The sequence below is a fragment of the Phoenix dactylifera genome, chromosome 2, assembly GCF_051530095.1.
Source record: "Phoenix dactylifera cultivar Ajwa chromosome 2, Ajwa_hap1_PhDact_Kaust_v1.1, whole genome shotgun sequence".
Lineage (NCBI taxonomy): Eukaryota > Viridiplantae > Streptophyta > Magnoliopsida > Arecales > Arecaceae > Phoenix > Phoenix dactylifera.
In genome coordinates, this window is record NC_143191.1 from 32,223,200 (window position 1) to 32,240,050 (window position 16,851).

Below are 16,851 nucleotides of genomic sequence, written 5' to 3' on the forward strand. Positions count from 1 at the left end.
CTAAAAGCCATTTCCTCCCATGATATGGACGGGCCATGCCTCCACTACCTGGACACCTCTACGGGGACTATAAATAGCTCCATCAGGTAACGCCTAAAGAAATTTTGGACTAACTAAGATCCACTCTAACTTGAGCATTGGAGGGCCCTCACCGAAACCACCGGTGAGGCTTTGTGCAGGTACGCCGGCGCACGGAAGATGGCCTTCCTTTATCCGCTCTGGCCGGCAGCTCCCTCGACTGCCTCGGCATGGTCACCCTCGGGCCAAATTTGAACCACAACATTATGTCTGAAGTTTGAACTGGAGGCTGAATATAATTAAGCTTTCAAGCTTGTTGAATGTCGATTTGACGCGACTCCTAAGGTTGGGTCGGTTTTACGTTGGCGTGTCTCTACTTAGCTCCGTTCATGGCGTTACTGGTATCAATGCCTAGTGACTATAAGCTAGGCTTACAATCGGGTTGATTCGTGCTCTCTAATGTGGATTGTGGTTAATCTCTGCTATGGTCAAAGCATACTTCCCAAAATAATTTGGGTGGATGCAAGCTTGATATAATCAATCAAATTTACCATCTTGAGCTTACTCTAGTAGTTGGACCAGAAATTTCTTTTTTCTTTTTTTCCTTTTTGAAGCTGCTTTCAAATGCTTAGGCCCCGTTTGGGAGAGCCTTTGGAGGGCCAAAAAGCACTTTCTAACCCTCCCAAAGTACTTATAGATGAAAAAGAATATTTGGTAAAAATTTCGAGAAGCTGTTTTAGTTTTTTCAGAAAGCTAAAATAGCTTTTTGGAAGAAGCCCTATTTTGAAGCGTTCCAAAAAAACTGTCTTGAGCTTTACCGGAAAGCAATTTTTTTAACTAAAATATCTATAATGAAATATAATAATTACATACTTTGTTCCTTTATATACTTAAAAATCTACTAGAGCCCTAACAAAGAACCCTAGCTGTAAATCATACTCCTTTCCATGCAAGAAAAGATATTCTTATTTCCTATTATTGTATTATACTATAAATATAATATTATATTACATTATATCATAATACATTAATATGCTATGTTAAATAATTTAATATTATGTTATATTATGAGAAATTAATGTATGCTAATAATTATAATATTTTGTACCTTTATTATTGTATTATATTATAAATATAATATTATATTACATTATATATATCATAATACATTGATATATTATGTTAAATAATTTAATATTATATTAAATTATTATGCTATAGTTACAATGTTATATTACTATATTGTAATAATATTATATTACATTATAATAATATTATACTATATCATATATTTATATATTAATATATATTATATTTTATTATGCTCTATTGTATAATACTATGCAATGTCCTTTATGGTTATTTTGTCATACAAAAGTACTTTCTCAGTTTGTTTACCAAATACATGTTAAAATACCACAACACTTTAGAAATATAGTTACCAAACAGTAAACAACTTTTTATAAAAGCTCTACTTTAGAAAGTTCTACTTTCAAAAGCTCTACTGTTAACAGCTTCCTCTATTTGGAAGAGCTTTTGGAGGGCCGAAAAGCACTTTTGAGCCCTCTAAAAGTATTTTTGGATGAAAAAAATATTTGGTAAAAATTTCGGAAAGCTATTTTAGCTTTTCTAGAAAGCTCAAAACAACTTTTTAGGAGAAGCTCCAAAATAGAGCTTCCGAAAAAGCTGTTTTGAGCTTTGTCGGAAAGCTTATTTTTGACCAAAATACCCATAATAAAATATAACAATTACATACTTTGTCGTTTTATAAACTTAAAAATCTGTTGCCCTAACAAAGAACCTTAGACGTGGATCAGGCTCCCTTCTGTGCAAGAAAAGGCATTCTTGTTTTCTATTATTATATTATACTATAAATATAATATTATATTACATTATATCATAATACATTAATATGTTGTGTTAAATAATTTAATATTATGTTATATTATGAAAAATTAATGTACGCTAATAATTATAATATTTTTATAAATTTATTATTGTATTATACTATAAATATAATATTATATTACATTATATCATAATAAATTGATATGTTATGTTAAATAATTTAATATTATATTAAATTATTATGTTATAGTATACAATGTTATATTACTATATTATAATAATATTATATTATATTAAAGTAATATTATACTATATCATATATTTATATATTAATATATGTTATATTTTATTATGCTCTGTTGTATAATACTATGCAATATTTTTTATAGTAATTTTGTCATATAAAAGTACTTTCTCAGTTTGTTTACCAAATACATGTTAAAGTGCCACGGTACTTTAGAAATATAGTTACCAAACAGCAGACAGCTTTTTATAAAAACTCTACTTCAGAATACTCTACTTCCAATAGCTCTACTTACAAAAGCTCCCCCAAACAAGGCCTTAGTTTTCTCGAGGAAGAAGCTCAAGACATCAATTGATCCGATCTAGAAGAAGGAAGAACTCTTTCGATCCACTCAACTCGAATCTCTTAAAAGAAATTTGGATGAAGATAAAAGAATTGCGGAAGTACGGCTTAAGTCATGTTTTCTTTTATTGATGATCTAAAATCGAAGTACACGGTCTTTATTTATAATAGTGAGGTCCATCTTTGCAGAATTTGAGTTGAATTTTTTTTCTAGTTCTAATAAGACTCTTTCCTAAAATAGACTAGTAGAAATAAATTTGAAAAAGCTAAAATTCTTCAGAAGGTAAATCTCGACTTCTATATTAGCTCTGCCTTCTGTCGCTCTATTTGATTCTTCTAAGATTGGAAGATACATTCAATCAAAATCTTATCCAAAAGAAAACTTTCAGTTTGACCATTCCGTTTTAGACTCAAAATAATGGAATTTGAGCCTAATCGCTAAAGGTGCCACCCCTTAAAAACGAGACATTGTATAGTAGATCTTGAAAAATTGATTGATTTAAAAAGAAAAAAGGATCATCTCAATTGGATATTATATAACTAAGTTATGGTATCCAGAAGTTTGTCTTACAACTTGGCTGCCCGATATGGCGGATCTCGCTCCTGACCCTGTCCAATCCTATCCAGAGTGGCCAAAATGGTTCACATCAAATCAGAGATCCTCTTGAATCATCAATTATCTTCCCAATAAATATGGGAGACATCAATAAAACATACTCCTCAATAAATCATACTCACGCATAGGTTTCCTAATTCATTGAATAAAGAGTGAGGTGATGCATAGGGTTTCATGTGATCTATAAAAGCTTGGGAAAGTTAGGAAGCCTAAATTCAAATTAACTATATAGTGATATTTATATGGCATCATTTCATTGTGTCTAATTGTATTATAAGAACACTATTTTACAAAATTATATCATGCTTATATAGTTAATTAAAAATAGAGATTTTGCAAGAAAAATAATTACAATATATAAAATTTCAATATAGTTCTTTTTTTCCTTTTTCACAAGAATTAGATATTTTTTTACCACTAAATATAAATAAACTTAACCCAAACAACACTGTTATACTCACCAATGTTCTTATTTCAGTAGCCTATGTAAGTAATATTTAAAACTTAAGAAGCAAAATTTAGAACATGTATAAACAATACTGAGAGTTTTCAAATAAAACAATATATGTAACTAAGCCTCTCTCTCTCTCTCTCTCTCTCTCTCTCTCTCTCTCTCTCGCCCCTCCTCTCTCTCCCTGCCTCCCTTCCTCTCCCTGCCTCCCTTCCTCTTCCTCACTGGTTTCTCAAACTAAGGGGTAGAATCATGCTAATCACTCTGGTATAGTTTGGTATACCCCAAATCAAACGGTTTGGCATGGTACGGTATTTCTTGAATGCATGTATAAGCAACATAGTAGAGCAAAGAAGCTTGGCCAAAGTGTTTGAAATTAAGACAAGCAATTTGTAACTAGGAAATTAAAAGAGTTGCTGCTTCCTCCATCTATGGGTAGCAAAGCTACAAACCATTAATCACATGCTTATTTGTACCCAAAAAAAAAAAAAAAGCTTATGGATGTCACCAAACAAAAAGCATATAGTGAAATAGACCCAAAAAAAGAGAAGAAAAATGGCCATAGATTAATGCAGAAGCCAACTGAATCTTGCATTTAAGCAACAAAATCTTGTGTGTCCTGTACAGGAAGCTATTGCCTATTTTATATCAAGCTCAATCAAGAGCTTAAATATTGCTACCGACCATAACAGTTTCATCCCGGAATGGTATGAGATCTAGATGCCCCTCAGATGCTTTTTTTTACATATATTTTTGTATTTTTGTCTTAAAATTTTGATAAATAATTTATTTTAATCAAATATTCATATCTTGCTAGGCAGAACTGTCTTAGATTTTTCATGGAACAAAATGCACTGCATCTTGTCTTATTCTGGCACTCGACATGGTGAGACATTCCATACTTTCTGGAGATGCCCCTTTTTTATATTATTATATTTTTATTTTTCTTAGAAATTTATTAACATATTTTATTTTTAAGTGTATTTGGACTTTGAAATTGTATCTTATAAATTAGCCTTGTACAGTATACTTTAAGGTTAGCAGATGGGAGAATCTACTTGTATCTACTTTCTTTTTGCCTTCATTGATTTTTATTGTTAAAATTTTAAAATTTTAATAGTCATTCTCAATATAGTAGCTATGAGAGATGCTAAACTAATGGTGGCTACATGATCATTAGGCCTGATTATTAAAACAATCAAAACTATTAAATTAACTAAATGCTGCTTAGTTAATCATATTCAATGTTTTACAAAATAAATTCATGAGTTTAAGTTAAACACTCGAACTCACTGCTTCCAAAAGCACCAATGCCCATCCAGAATATGCAAAAACTAAATAGTATGTGCGTCACGATGCATGCTATATCTGTTTTTTCCAAAATTATTTATTTATTATTCTTAATATTTGTTTTTGATAAGCAATAGCTCACATCGAATGGGCATGCGTATATCTAGAAAGCTCAAAAAGAATTATTATTTTTAATACTTAATGTATCCTATATATTATATTTTAATAAAATACAACTTTTTCGCTTTTATATCAAGGATAATTATTTGGTGGTTACCATCATAAATTAAATACATGATCCCGAAGAGGCAAAAAGTTATAAAGTTGGCGGTAGAAATTTATAGAATTTTTTTGCATGAATATCCTTCTAAAAATTCAAATGTGCGTGAATACCCTTTTAAATTTATATTTATTTATATATCCTCATAAAATACTGTTTTGCACAAATGCTCCTAATATAACAGTTCTTCTAACTACCGTTAATAAAAACCATATTTATTTTAATTAAAAATAAAATAAAATTTTAAAATTATTTTTTTGTCCTTCATTACAATCACTTTATAAATGTTTTTTTTAACACTTGTATCCATTAAGAATATTTTAGTTATTTTAATTTGAAATCGTTAACTTTTTAATGGTATTACATGGTGTAGGTACATATGCAAAATAAAGAATAAAAAAAATAAAATATCAAAATAAGTATTTTAAGAGCGTACATATGCAAATACCAATTTTAGAATGGAATTCATGGCTTTCATGTAAATATATAAAAAAAACCAAATTAGATATAAGTCTTCATAATAAGTCGGCGGCGTTCGCCGATTTCGCCGGTCTACCTCCTTGACTCCATCCCCAAGACCACCTCTGCGTTCACGAGGCTTCCTCTTTCCGGTTCCGAGGCGTCTGCTCCGCCTCCGCCGCTGGCCCGCTGCTGCCTCCGCCGCTGATCCACTCCACCTCAGCCGCCACCTCGCGGCTTTGACGCCCTGTCGCCAAGTGAGATCCCAACGAAGCCGGAGGCAAGAAGCACTCTTCTCCCTTCGATGGAAGCCGCGACATTCTTCGCCGGCTTCCTCTTCTTTCTCCTTCTCTCGCCCTACGATCTCTTCTGCAACACTCTTTCCGCAGGGATCTTCGTATCGACTTCCGGTGTTCGCTCAACCCTTTTCATGCCTTCCTTTCCCCTTAAATTATATACTTTGAACGGTTAGATTTCAATTCCTATGAGAAAAGGTTTTCTGCCGGAAGAATTGAACTGGTTTTTGCAAAGTTGGATTTTCCTTGGCTTTTGATGTGCTATGGGGCGTCTATCTATGATAGCTTTGATTTATGTAAGGTTCGATTTTGAACCGAAGCTTCTCTATGTTGGGAATTATAATCATAATTGGAATTTGTAATCAAAATAGCTGCCATTGTACATGATCAAATAGAAATTTATTTCAGCCATGTTTATGATTGGAGGTTGGGAGGAAATAAGCACACAATTTTGGGTAATAACTCCATCAGACTTCTATTTCTAGGTTAATTCAAGAATTCACTCTCGTGAAAAGTACCACAAAGTGATACACTTTTATTACCTTGGTTGCCATCCAAATCAATGGCATAGAGCAAGAAAACTGAACGACTAGTTGTATACATTATAGGCATATAAATTTAAATTGTTAGAATGGATCTACTAAAAACCACCTAAATTACTAAGAATATGGAGAGGGTCCCTTGAATCATCATGCTGTTTCTAATTGTGAAAAGTCATTTCTATCAAAGCACCAATTCTCCTACTTTGTAAGTATTGCCTGTTCTAGTAGATTATCCAGCCTTTACTTATTTAAATAGAAGAAATATCACTTTTATATTAACTACTTTGAAAATCTTAATTGAGAAGTTTGTGCCTTGAAGGTCCTAAACTTCTTAGTTGACTGAACTAGACTATGTATAGGACCCTTGTAAACTAATTGCACCCCAGCTCATGACTATGTTGAATAATTGGGAGGGTGACTATGGTGCTTCTGTCATAGTGTCCAATTCAAAATTATGACAGTACCTTACTCTGCAAAATTATGATCAACATTCTAATCCAGAAGATTATAGATGATTGCTGTTCTAATAGTGCTGTTAATTATGGTCCAAAATATGCAGAGCTTGTCTAAGGATATCTTCACTCCTCACCTATGTTAAAATGTTTTTGCAACTGTAGGTTTTAAAAGTTTTAAACTTGGCCCTGATCAAAAGATATGCAGTCGAACTATATTGAGTTGCCTTTGAGGTATATTTTGCATCCGAGCAAAGTTTGTTTTGTGTGAAGTAATAGGAAAGTGTTTGCTTATGTTTATGGTACTTATTGTAAGATTTATAAGTAATAGGGAAGTGCTTACTTATCTTTATGATACTTATTCTAAGATTTATATAAACCCACAAACAAACAACAAACAAGAAGAAAAGTCAATAGCCATTATACCTTGGAATGTAGGCATGAAAACAATAATTGATACCAAAGAAGGATGCAAGTAAGATAAGAAGTTGTCAAACTGGCTAGGTTGCCCTAGGGAGCGACAACCTTTGTGAAGAAGTTGTCTAGTCCTGGAGGACTAGGTGCAATGCCTCTTCAACCAAGCTGGCTAATTGAGTAAAAAAATTCATAAAAATAATAAGATTAGTTTTTTTGGAGAAAATTGGTATGTTTTCATATGCAGATGCATAAAGAAGAAACTAAGGCGACAAAAGAGGAAAAATAAAAAGAAGGTGGTGGATAATTGGAGTTGATAAGTGACTTACCAATTGGTTAATATTTACATGTAGCATAGCGACTGTAGGGGATAGAACCAAGCAAGAGGGATGGACAAGGGATCAAAAAGGCAAAAGGAAAGAAAAAGAGGAGTTTCATAGGGAAACAGACAGATGCGGGGGACAAAAGACTGGACAAACCTTGCTAGAATGCTCATCCCGTTGTTTTCAACTTCTCCCTTCCCCCTCCCCCAAGCTTCTTTCCTTATGTTAACCCATTTTTTTAATCACATAATGGAAGTGTTAAGGGAATCAACAAAAAAAATTTCAAGTATTGATCAATGATTGTGATCGATTAGATGAAGTCGGTGTGATCTTAGATAAATGCATTCCACTTTATAATAATGCTCTTCGCTCTTGTCTCTCTTCCACTAATAGATATTTAGTTGGTAGGAATGAGTTAAAAATTTAATTTCTTAAATTAACCAAGGATCAAGGAACCTACTTGAGCCTTTAGTTGGCCAAATACCACCCAAGGGCCAAGCTCAAGGTTGGCCAAATCAGCCTGAAATGCCTGGTTCAGAGTGTGCAGTACCAAACCTGTTGGTTACCTGGACGATTTGGTGGTTTGGCTCGTAAGAGGTTCGAACCAGGCTGAACCAAATGGAACCACTTGGTTCCACTTTTTTTAAGGATAGTTTGGGCCCCTTACTACCCCAATTATTGGCAGGGAGGTAGAGAAGACCTCTCGTGCCTTCTCTACCTTATCTTATTCGGAAAACAATCCAAGATAAAATGGAGGGGAAAGGGTTTTCTTGCTAGATTTGAGGCTAAATTCCTCTGAGATCAGGTATAACCCCCTCTATTCTCCCATTCTCTTTTTTCCTTTTGATACCTAAAATAGGTAAAAAAATGAAAAAATAAGGAAAATCATATCATGATATACTGTAGATTTAAGAATGATCTTTGCACTGAAGAAGAAATCATGATTTTTCGGTGATTATGTAATTTTTCATATTAAAACATATTTTTTGATCAAAAAATAATAATAAATAAAATAATATTCAAAAAAAATCTGAAAAATGGTAGCATATTTGAGAGTATCATATTGCTTTGTTATTTTGCTAGCAATTTATTTAAATTTGGGCATGATTATGGCTACCCGAATCTAAGCTCGGATTCAAATAAATTTCAAAATTTAGTGATGATTAATGCGTACTCATAAGCTGAAAAAATATATGTAGTACCCTTAATAGGTTCTACATTAATCCGAATTAAAATTAATTTTCTAGATATTTTATAATTAAATATTAATTTATCATCTAAAAATTAATTAAAAATATTTTAAAACATTGAAATTTATGAAAGATTAGTAATATATATATATATATATAATGCAGACATATCGTTTGAAGCAATTCAACTATTTAGGGTTTTTTTGCATGAATACCATTCTAAAAATTCAAATTTGCGTGAATATCCTCTTAAAATTTATATTTTTTCCGCACCCTCATAAAACACTGTTTTTGCACAAGTGCCCCTAATATAACGGTTTTTCTAGCACCATTAATAAAAATCATATTTATTTTAATTAAAAATAAAATAAAATTTTGAAATTACTTTTTTGTCCTCCATCGCGATCGGCTTACAAATGTTTCTTTTTGCACATCTACCTATTAAGGGTATTTTAGTCATTTTAATTTGAAACCGTTAATTTTTTAACAACGTTAGATGACACGGGTATATATGCAAAAATATGGATAAAAAAGGGGTAGAATAACAAAACAAATGTTTTACCAGGGTATACGTGCAAATATCAATTTTGAAAGAATATTCATGCAAAATTCGATATTTAGGAGGATATTCATGCAAAAAACACAACTATTTTTTGCATTACAATATAAATTTAATTTTTATATAATTTATTAATTAAAAATTATTAATTCATCTAACAATCATGAAAATTATGGTAATATATTGGTGACGGGTATATTTTCTAGGAAAATGAGCTTAGCTTTACATAATATTATAAATTATTACATACTTGAAGTGAAATTAAATTACAAAGTTACTAATTTTTTTGAAAATATAAAATTTTGTTTACTCTTTAAAAAAGTTTATATTCACTTTACATAATTTATGGTAGTCAATGAGATGGTTTATGATGTGTGTTCGTCAAACTTGTGGAAAGGGATCCGAGAAGGAAGATAGAAAAGGAGATTGACATTCATGAGTTGGTACCACTGGTGGTGCAAATAAAGCAATGCAAAGTGGAGGGGGAGGGATGATGAGATTGAAGCAGTATGTAGCTGGTGGTTTTTCCGATGTGGCTGCTTGTAAGAAATGTCCTTATGATTTTAGTCAACTTATCAATGAATCACAATTCACTCATGCCACATTGAATAAAGACTATGATGTACGATGTAGAGCCCGTGAGGTTATGGTAGCATATAAAAGATGGGTCCCTTGAGGTGGTTCAAGACATGATGTTACTATTAGATGATCTAGCATGCAAAGTAGATTCCCTAGGTATGTTTGGATCCGCATGGTATATTGGATCTTATTCTGCACAACTAGGGTATGATCAATATGGATATTCCTTATCTAACGTCATATTTCGAGCAACTACTGCCCTCCATAGTATTAGTTAGATGATGGCTCAAATTTCGCTGCTGTGATCTTCCCTCAGATAGGATGGCTAGCTCAATATCAGATACAGGATTAGTATTAGGGTGGCTATCTAGAAGGTTTGGATTATGGCATGGAGGGATGAGCAAAGTATCTAGGTTGGAGTCAGATCCCGGGCTTCAACTGTGATTAAGAACCCAATATATATGAGTGGCATAGACACTCCACGAAGAACTAGATGTCGGTACATATATTGTAGTTCAAATCAATTTTATATATGTATTTTCAAGATCAGAAATATCCATTATCTATGTTAATTATATTGTAATTACATTCATTATACCATCATACGGTCTATCGAGGTCAATATAAACATAAAATAACATCAAAATACCCTTGAAATCATCATTTAAACAACCATAAACATTAAAATAATCCTCCAAAACAAAACAAAAAAAAGAAAAACTGGAAAAGATGCACCAATATTGAACCGATATGCAAACCCTGCTGAGTGTTGTTATGGTACAGTTTGGTATTATATCATATGGTTACCAACCAGCATGGTAACTGGTACCAAAAATGTGGACCATGGGCAAGCTCGTTCTCTAGGATGCCACCTCACCTGAAATCCTTGGAAAGCACAAGGCCCTAGGTAGTTTGTTTGCCTGGATGCTGAGGCAGTGGCCTTTTTTATCAACCTTATTTTCTCAAAGCAAAGGATGAAGTTGAAGTGAAAGAGAGGCATGAGAAGCCATATCCCAATTTTTCATTGATTGATAGGCAGTTCTGTTTTTCCATGGTTTCCCATGTTTTTTTATGTACGTTCCCCTTGTGCTCCTAGTACCAGGAAATTTGAATCAAATTAATTTTTCAAAAATAGTTCCTTAAGACTGCATCATGCTTATATTTTGCATTTCCTAATAAATTCCTTTTTATAGTCATCATTTGAAAGTGTTGCCACATGTTGGACTATCATTTGGGCTGCTTAAACTGTTAATATGACTAAAGGTTGACCCTGTAGTACATTCGAGAATATTGTTTGCAATCATGAGGTCAAGGATTTCCACTTGGAGTAGTTGCAAGTAACTCATTTTGGTCTTTCTTTAGTTATATTGTCAAATTTGTTGGATGTGTTTGCTTGCCTTGTTGGTATTTGCATGCAATGACCATTTATGCCTTCTTTATGACTTTTCTTCCAGATATGCATATTACCAAGTACTCTGAATTAGTTTACTATGATTATTGCAAAATGATATATGAATGAATTGTCAAGATACCTGTCCAACTGCTGAGGCGAGGCTAATCAGTGGACTCCCTATACGGTCTAAGCAGCCGTCTAGGGAGGATAGCGCTCCAAGCTTTTAAATATTCATAGATTTAATCATATGCATAAATAAGCATGCCCATATATCTCACATAGATTATTTCTTTCTACCATATCTAGTATCATGAAACCTGTTTTTTGTACTAAAACATCCAAAGATCAAAATCCACAAGAAGGAGAGCAGCCATTGCAGCAGCCAACAAGTTATAGAACATAGCTAGGTAGCTAAAAGGAGGACGATGATGGCTGGAATCAGCAGCGAACAAGCTACAGGGCTGCAGCCAGCAACCGTCAAGGAGGAGGCAACCGAGATAGGAGCTAGGTGAGATAGGAAAGGATGGCGAAAGGATGGCTAGGTGAGAGAGAGAGAGAGAGAGAGAGAGAGAGAGAGGAAAAAGGGGGAAAGGATGGCTAGGTGAAGAGGAGATAGGAAATAGAAGATGAAAAATTCAGAGGAAGGAGAATAAGAAGTTGAAGATTGGTCTGAAGAAGGAGATGAAAGAAGAAAAATTACACAACATTAGGACTAGTGCTGGCCATTGCAGCCGTTGCTAGGCTGTCCTTAGTAGTTGTTGATGAGCCCAATGGCTGCTACTAGGTTTATGGTAGTTTTCACTGGCCTCCCACATGTCCTATATGAGGCTTGAATAGGGAAAGAAAATGGGAAAAGGAACTCTTAAAGTAGGATTTAAGCAGGCTTGGCCTATGCAGTCTGACCAAATTAGGTGCCTAGGTAAGCTTTTAACAACACCGCAAGATATTATTGCTAAGTACATATTTGGAGTTTCAGATGGAAGTGATCTAGTCTTTGAGCTAACGAACAATGTCTCTTGGTGACATTAAGTATAGCTGATTTTACTGTGCTTCTGCTTGAGAACGTGTCCTTAATGTTTATTTTTCCTAGAATTTGAGATGAAAAATGTAGTTCTAGTTTTAAATTTCTCATGATTTTAGTTCAAAAATGTGCTCCCTCATATCAGTTTGATTGTGTTCATACTTGGAAACACAAACCAGAATTACAAATACATGCTTCTTTTAGATGGAAATTGGAGTATTTCATGTCTGATAACCATATTCATGTCTATGTGGGACATCATCACTGTTTCTACCATAGTATAGGTTTTATGCGGCATGTTCATAGAGATTAATTCATTGCTTTTTATATCTTGCCTATTAGGTATTCCATTTGGTCGGAGTTCTCGTGAGCCAAAATACAAGGTTGAGTTTCATACAGCAGAGTCCCCTTTTCATCCTGTGAGTATATTTATATAGCTTTCGCTAGTTCAGTGTTTTAGATGATTTGAACATCAACTATAAATTATGCAGTCTGTCTACAGTTGTTGGAAAAGATAATTGTATCTCTACTCTAGCTTGATACCAATTGGTGTCATATATGCCAACTGGGAATCATCCCGTTTGTTTTCAATACTTCATGTCATATTTTTTTATTTCACATGTATCAAGAAGTTATTCAGCAGATAGGAATCAAATATATAACGATGAATTAAAATATGTAAGTGAAAATTAAATTGAGATTCTTGAAACCTGAAGCTTGGCTATAAGTTTTCATTGTCCTTTTGGGATGAGTTAAAGTAATTAATAGATGAAACAAATAAAGTAAAATTTTGAGTTTGGATTATATGCACTGGGGGAAGTTGCAATTTGATATCCTACAATCTGAATTTCCAGGTGAAGACATGGAGGTAAAAGAGGATGGTTTTTATCTTATGCAGTACTGCATATATTATAGTCTGCATAGTTAGTTATGAGTACTGGTTCTTTTGATAGTGAATAATTGATATTTATATATACCGGAAAAGCCCTTTCAAGCTTGTTATTGACGTGTTGCCTATGTCAAGAGCTAGAAATTGTTTTGTTGAAAAAATCATGCCCCCCCCCCCCCCCTCCCTTTTCCTCTGTGTAATTATTAGGGTTACTATGATTTGGCCCCTAATTTTACCACCAGACTGCTGTAAGCTCATATTTTCCTTTTCTTTGTTGGGAGATGTTGACTGTGTTGTTCAGATCAATTTCATTAGAAAAACGTTTATGTTAGTAGCTAGGACAAATAGTGATATGGATGAGATTGTTGTGCAGGAGAATGACCAGGTGTCGTTGATGATGTCCAATAAGGAGGGGCAAAGTTACATGTGTTTCTTGCCTTTTGTTGAGGAAACCAAAACAGGGAGGTCCATTGCCCCAATGAATTCAAGCAATATCATTTTAGAAAGTGACCAGTGGGTCAAGTTGAAGACACCAGATGAGTTAATTGATGTTCTAAAAGACAAGTGCTTGTACAGAGTGAGGGTTCCCTAGATAGATATCTTGACAATTCTTTTGGACAGAGCTTTTGTTAAAAATTTTCTTACATTATCATGTCTTTTGCAGCATGAAGGTTGGTGGTCTTATGAAATCTGTTACCAGAAACATTTGCGACAGCTTCATGTGGAAGATGATAAAGTAAGCTGCTGATTTCTTGTGGTATTTGTGAGCTCTCTAGATCAAAAAACTTCCTGTGTGGGACCAGAAAAATAATGTCAAATGGATGCACCAGAGATTCTGTTAAGTTCTTTCCTCTGCTCTTTTACAAATTGACATAATTATATAGCAAGGTCAAAATCATGCCCTACCCATACCATGAGATTATTTATTGATAGGCCCCTGTCTTGTTAAGTCACCAAAAGCGATGTTTACTAGTCGTCTCAATTCTAGCCTCAGAACTGTCCTTTACTGTAGTAACCCAGCCTTGTTAAGACCACTTGCACTTGGAGAACCCACAATTATTTTTCACGTGAGTAAAGAATAACTGACGTATCAGTTCATGGTTGGCCAGTTTTGAGATGCAACGTATTTCAGTATTCTAGGTGTATCAATTTGCAACGTTCAGATGGAAGTTATGTGGCCTCATCTCTACTGTATGTTTGTTATATTTCTTTGTCCCTGGTGCATTCAGTGCTGGTCTTAAATTTCTGTTCATCAAAGTGATTTTTTGTGATCTATGATATAATTTTATATAGCTTATAAATCATATTACTGAAGGCTTCTCACCAAATTAAAATTCAGGTCCTCACAGTTTTGGTCATTTTTCTCTAAGTTGGCTATTATTTTTCTTTTCTATGTCATCCAAAACAAATTCCAATAGATGCCACCATGTAACTGATGCTGTAAGCTCTATTAATAACATTTTCTCTTAACGTGGGACTGTATATGCTGGCTCAAAATTATATGAAATAAATTGCTTCCTTTTATCAGGCTGTTCAAGAATTTGTTTTGGGTGTCTTTGACCCTGAGGCAACAGCTGCTTTTAACCAGAACCGTTCTGGTGTTTCCATGTTTAAAGATCCTCGTTCCAAAGATGCTGCTCAAAGGTAGAACTACTTCCTTTATGGGCAGTCTTGATGTTATAAGTTGGACCCACCTTATTTGTTCAAGTAGAAAAATGAAGAGGAGAAGAAAAATAATGAAATAAATGAGAGGAAAATAAAATGATCAGCTGATCCTTTAGAAAATTTGATCAGGTATCTTGCTCATCAATATACAAATGGAACCATTTGTGACCTTATAAATCAACCTCGAGAAACTGAGGTACATAAATGCTCAGCTTGCATCATAATAATCTGTGTAATTCCTCTGGCTTGTTTCTCACATATACTCTCTCCTCTCTTTGCAGGTTAGGTTTGTATGCTCGGAGCCTGCGGCAGTGATCAGTTCAATCAAAGAGATCTCTACTTGCAAGTATGTTGTCACTGTTCAATGCCCAACGCTTTGCAAGCACCCGTAAGTCTCAACACCCTTATAATGTCCTTTCGTGTGATTCCAAACCAGTAGATTGCTTTGAACTGCTTTTGTGATTGTATGAGAAAGTCGAGCGTTAAAATATTGGGGAAACAGCGACTAATTGGTAATATACTTGGAAACCTGGAATGGGAAGCACATTTCTTATTTTGATTGCTCTTGTGATCTCCATGGCAGGATATTTCAACAAGAAAGGCCAACATGGCACACCATCCACTGCAATGAGATGCCAGAGACATCAAAGACTCATCGGTAGAGGACAGCCTGAAAGGCACACAGATTACCATAATCACTGATGAAACTGGACGGCGCGCAACTTGAGTTTAGATTCCCCCAACCCCATAGGTGAAGACATTGAGGAGATGGACTACAGAGATTTTCAATGGGTTAAAAAATAGTAGATTTCTGACAACTGTTTTTGACCTCTATCTAATTTGGAGCTTCATCGACATATTGTATGATATTGGTTATACGAAATTGTCTATCGATGGATCTCCACTGACTGTTGTTCAATTTCCTTTTCTGCTGTGTGGACTGGGAGATTAGAAAATGAAAACTGCCGATTAAATCTGGCCAACTAAGGGATGATCCTTGTCAATTCACATCCAACTGTTTGTTCTCTTTCCTACTCAATCAAAGTGTTGAAGTTAAGACGAGATATTTTCCCAAGTTGATCCTGTATGGATAATGATGTTTGATGGCGAAGGCTACTTCCCCAACATCTAAGCTTGGCCTTACATGCTTCTAACCACTAACTACTTCCCCCACCATTTCTAGGTAGGATAAGCAGCTAAGGTGGAAACTTGGGAAGATGAAGAACTGCCCTAGAAATTTAGTTAAATTACAGATTATGGTGAGCATATACGCCTAGGCAACTCTAAATGATACCAGTATGATACAATTATACAATATGAAACACGAGATACAGAGATTATAAAGTTATTTTTCCATTCAGAAACCGCGCCTGATTAGACCGCAGATCCATCCAGAAGCTTAGTCGAGTTCCTGAGTTAGATCCGCAGAAGCTAATTAGACCACAAGTCCAATCAAACGGATCCAGACTGGGGGTTTGGATCTTCATGTTTCCAAACAGTCTTTGTCAGTTTTTGGCAACAAATTAAATGCGATCACGAAAAGCTGCAAGCCGTGACTAGTGCCAAGTTGATGATTATTACGTTCAACTCCAGATCGAAGGAAGATATTTTAAGATTCTCTTGTATAAAAGTGTGAATTCTTTCAAACTTCAGATGGATTACTGCATATATCTCCTACAGAAATAAATTATGATAGAAAAGCCCTTCCGGATGTTTGCATATTGCTTTTTGTTGGAAAACATGAATGATAGCTATATTTCTTGCATTGCAATATGTACTACACCCTGCCAAAGGAAGATACTGTTCGTGAGTCTCTCGTGTCAAAGTGTGAACTCATGTTGGAGGAGTTCAAATTTAAGATGGAAGTAACTACATATATCCCAAAGAAATAGAAGTATTAAAGGAAAGTCCCTTCAGATGCTTCCAAATTACTTTTTGTTGGAAAACATGAATAGTAAGTAAGTACTTGCATTAATTCAT

The 16,851-nt window shown here is 34.2% G+C and overlaps 1 pseudogene across 1 annotated transcript; it reads left to right on the forward strand.

The window, feature by feature from the left end:
- The first annotated feature begins 5,629 nt into the window (after nt 1–5,629).
- LOC120111695 (protein OS-9 homolog) lies at nt 5,630–15,854 on the forward strand (annotated as a pseudogene). The gene is made up of 8 exons (XR_015975323.2): nt 5,630–5,958; nt 12,660–12,736; nt 13,580–13,783; nt 13,871–13,942; nt 14,735–14,850; nt 15,001–15,067; nt 15,153–15,259; nt 15,455–15,854. The product of XR_015975323.2 is annotated as a protein OS-9 homolog (transcript).
- The last annotated feature ends 997 nt before the right edge of the window (nt 15,855–16,851 follow it).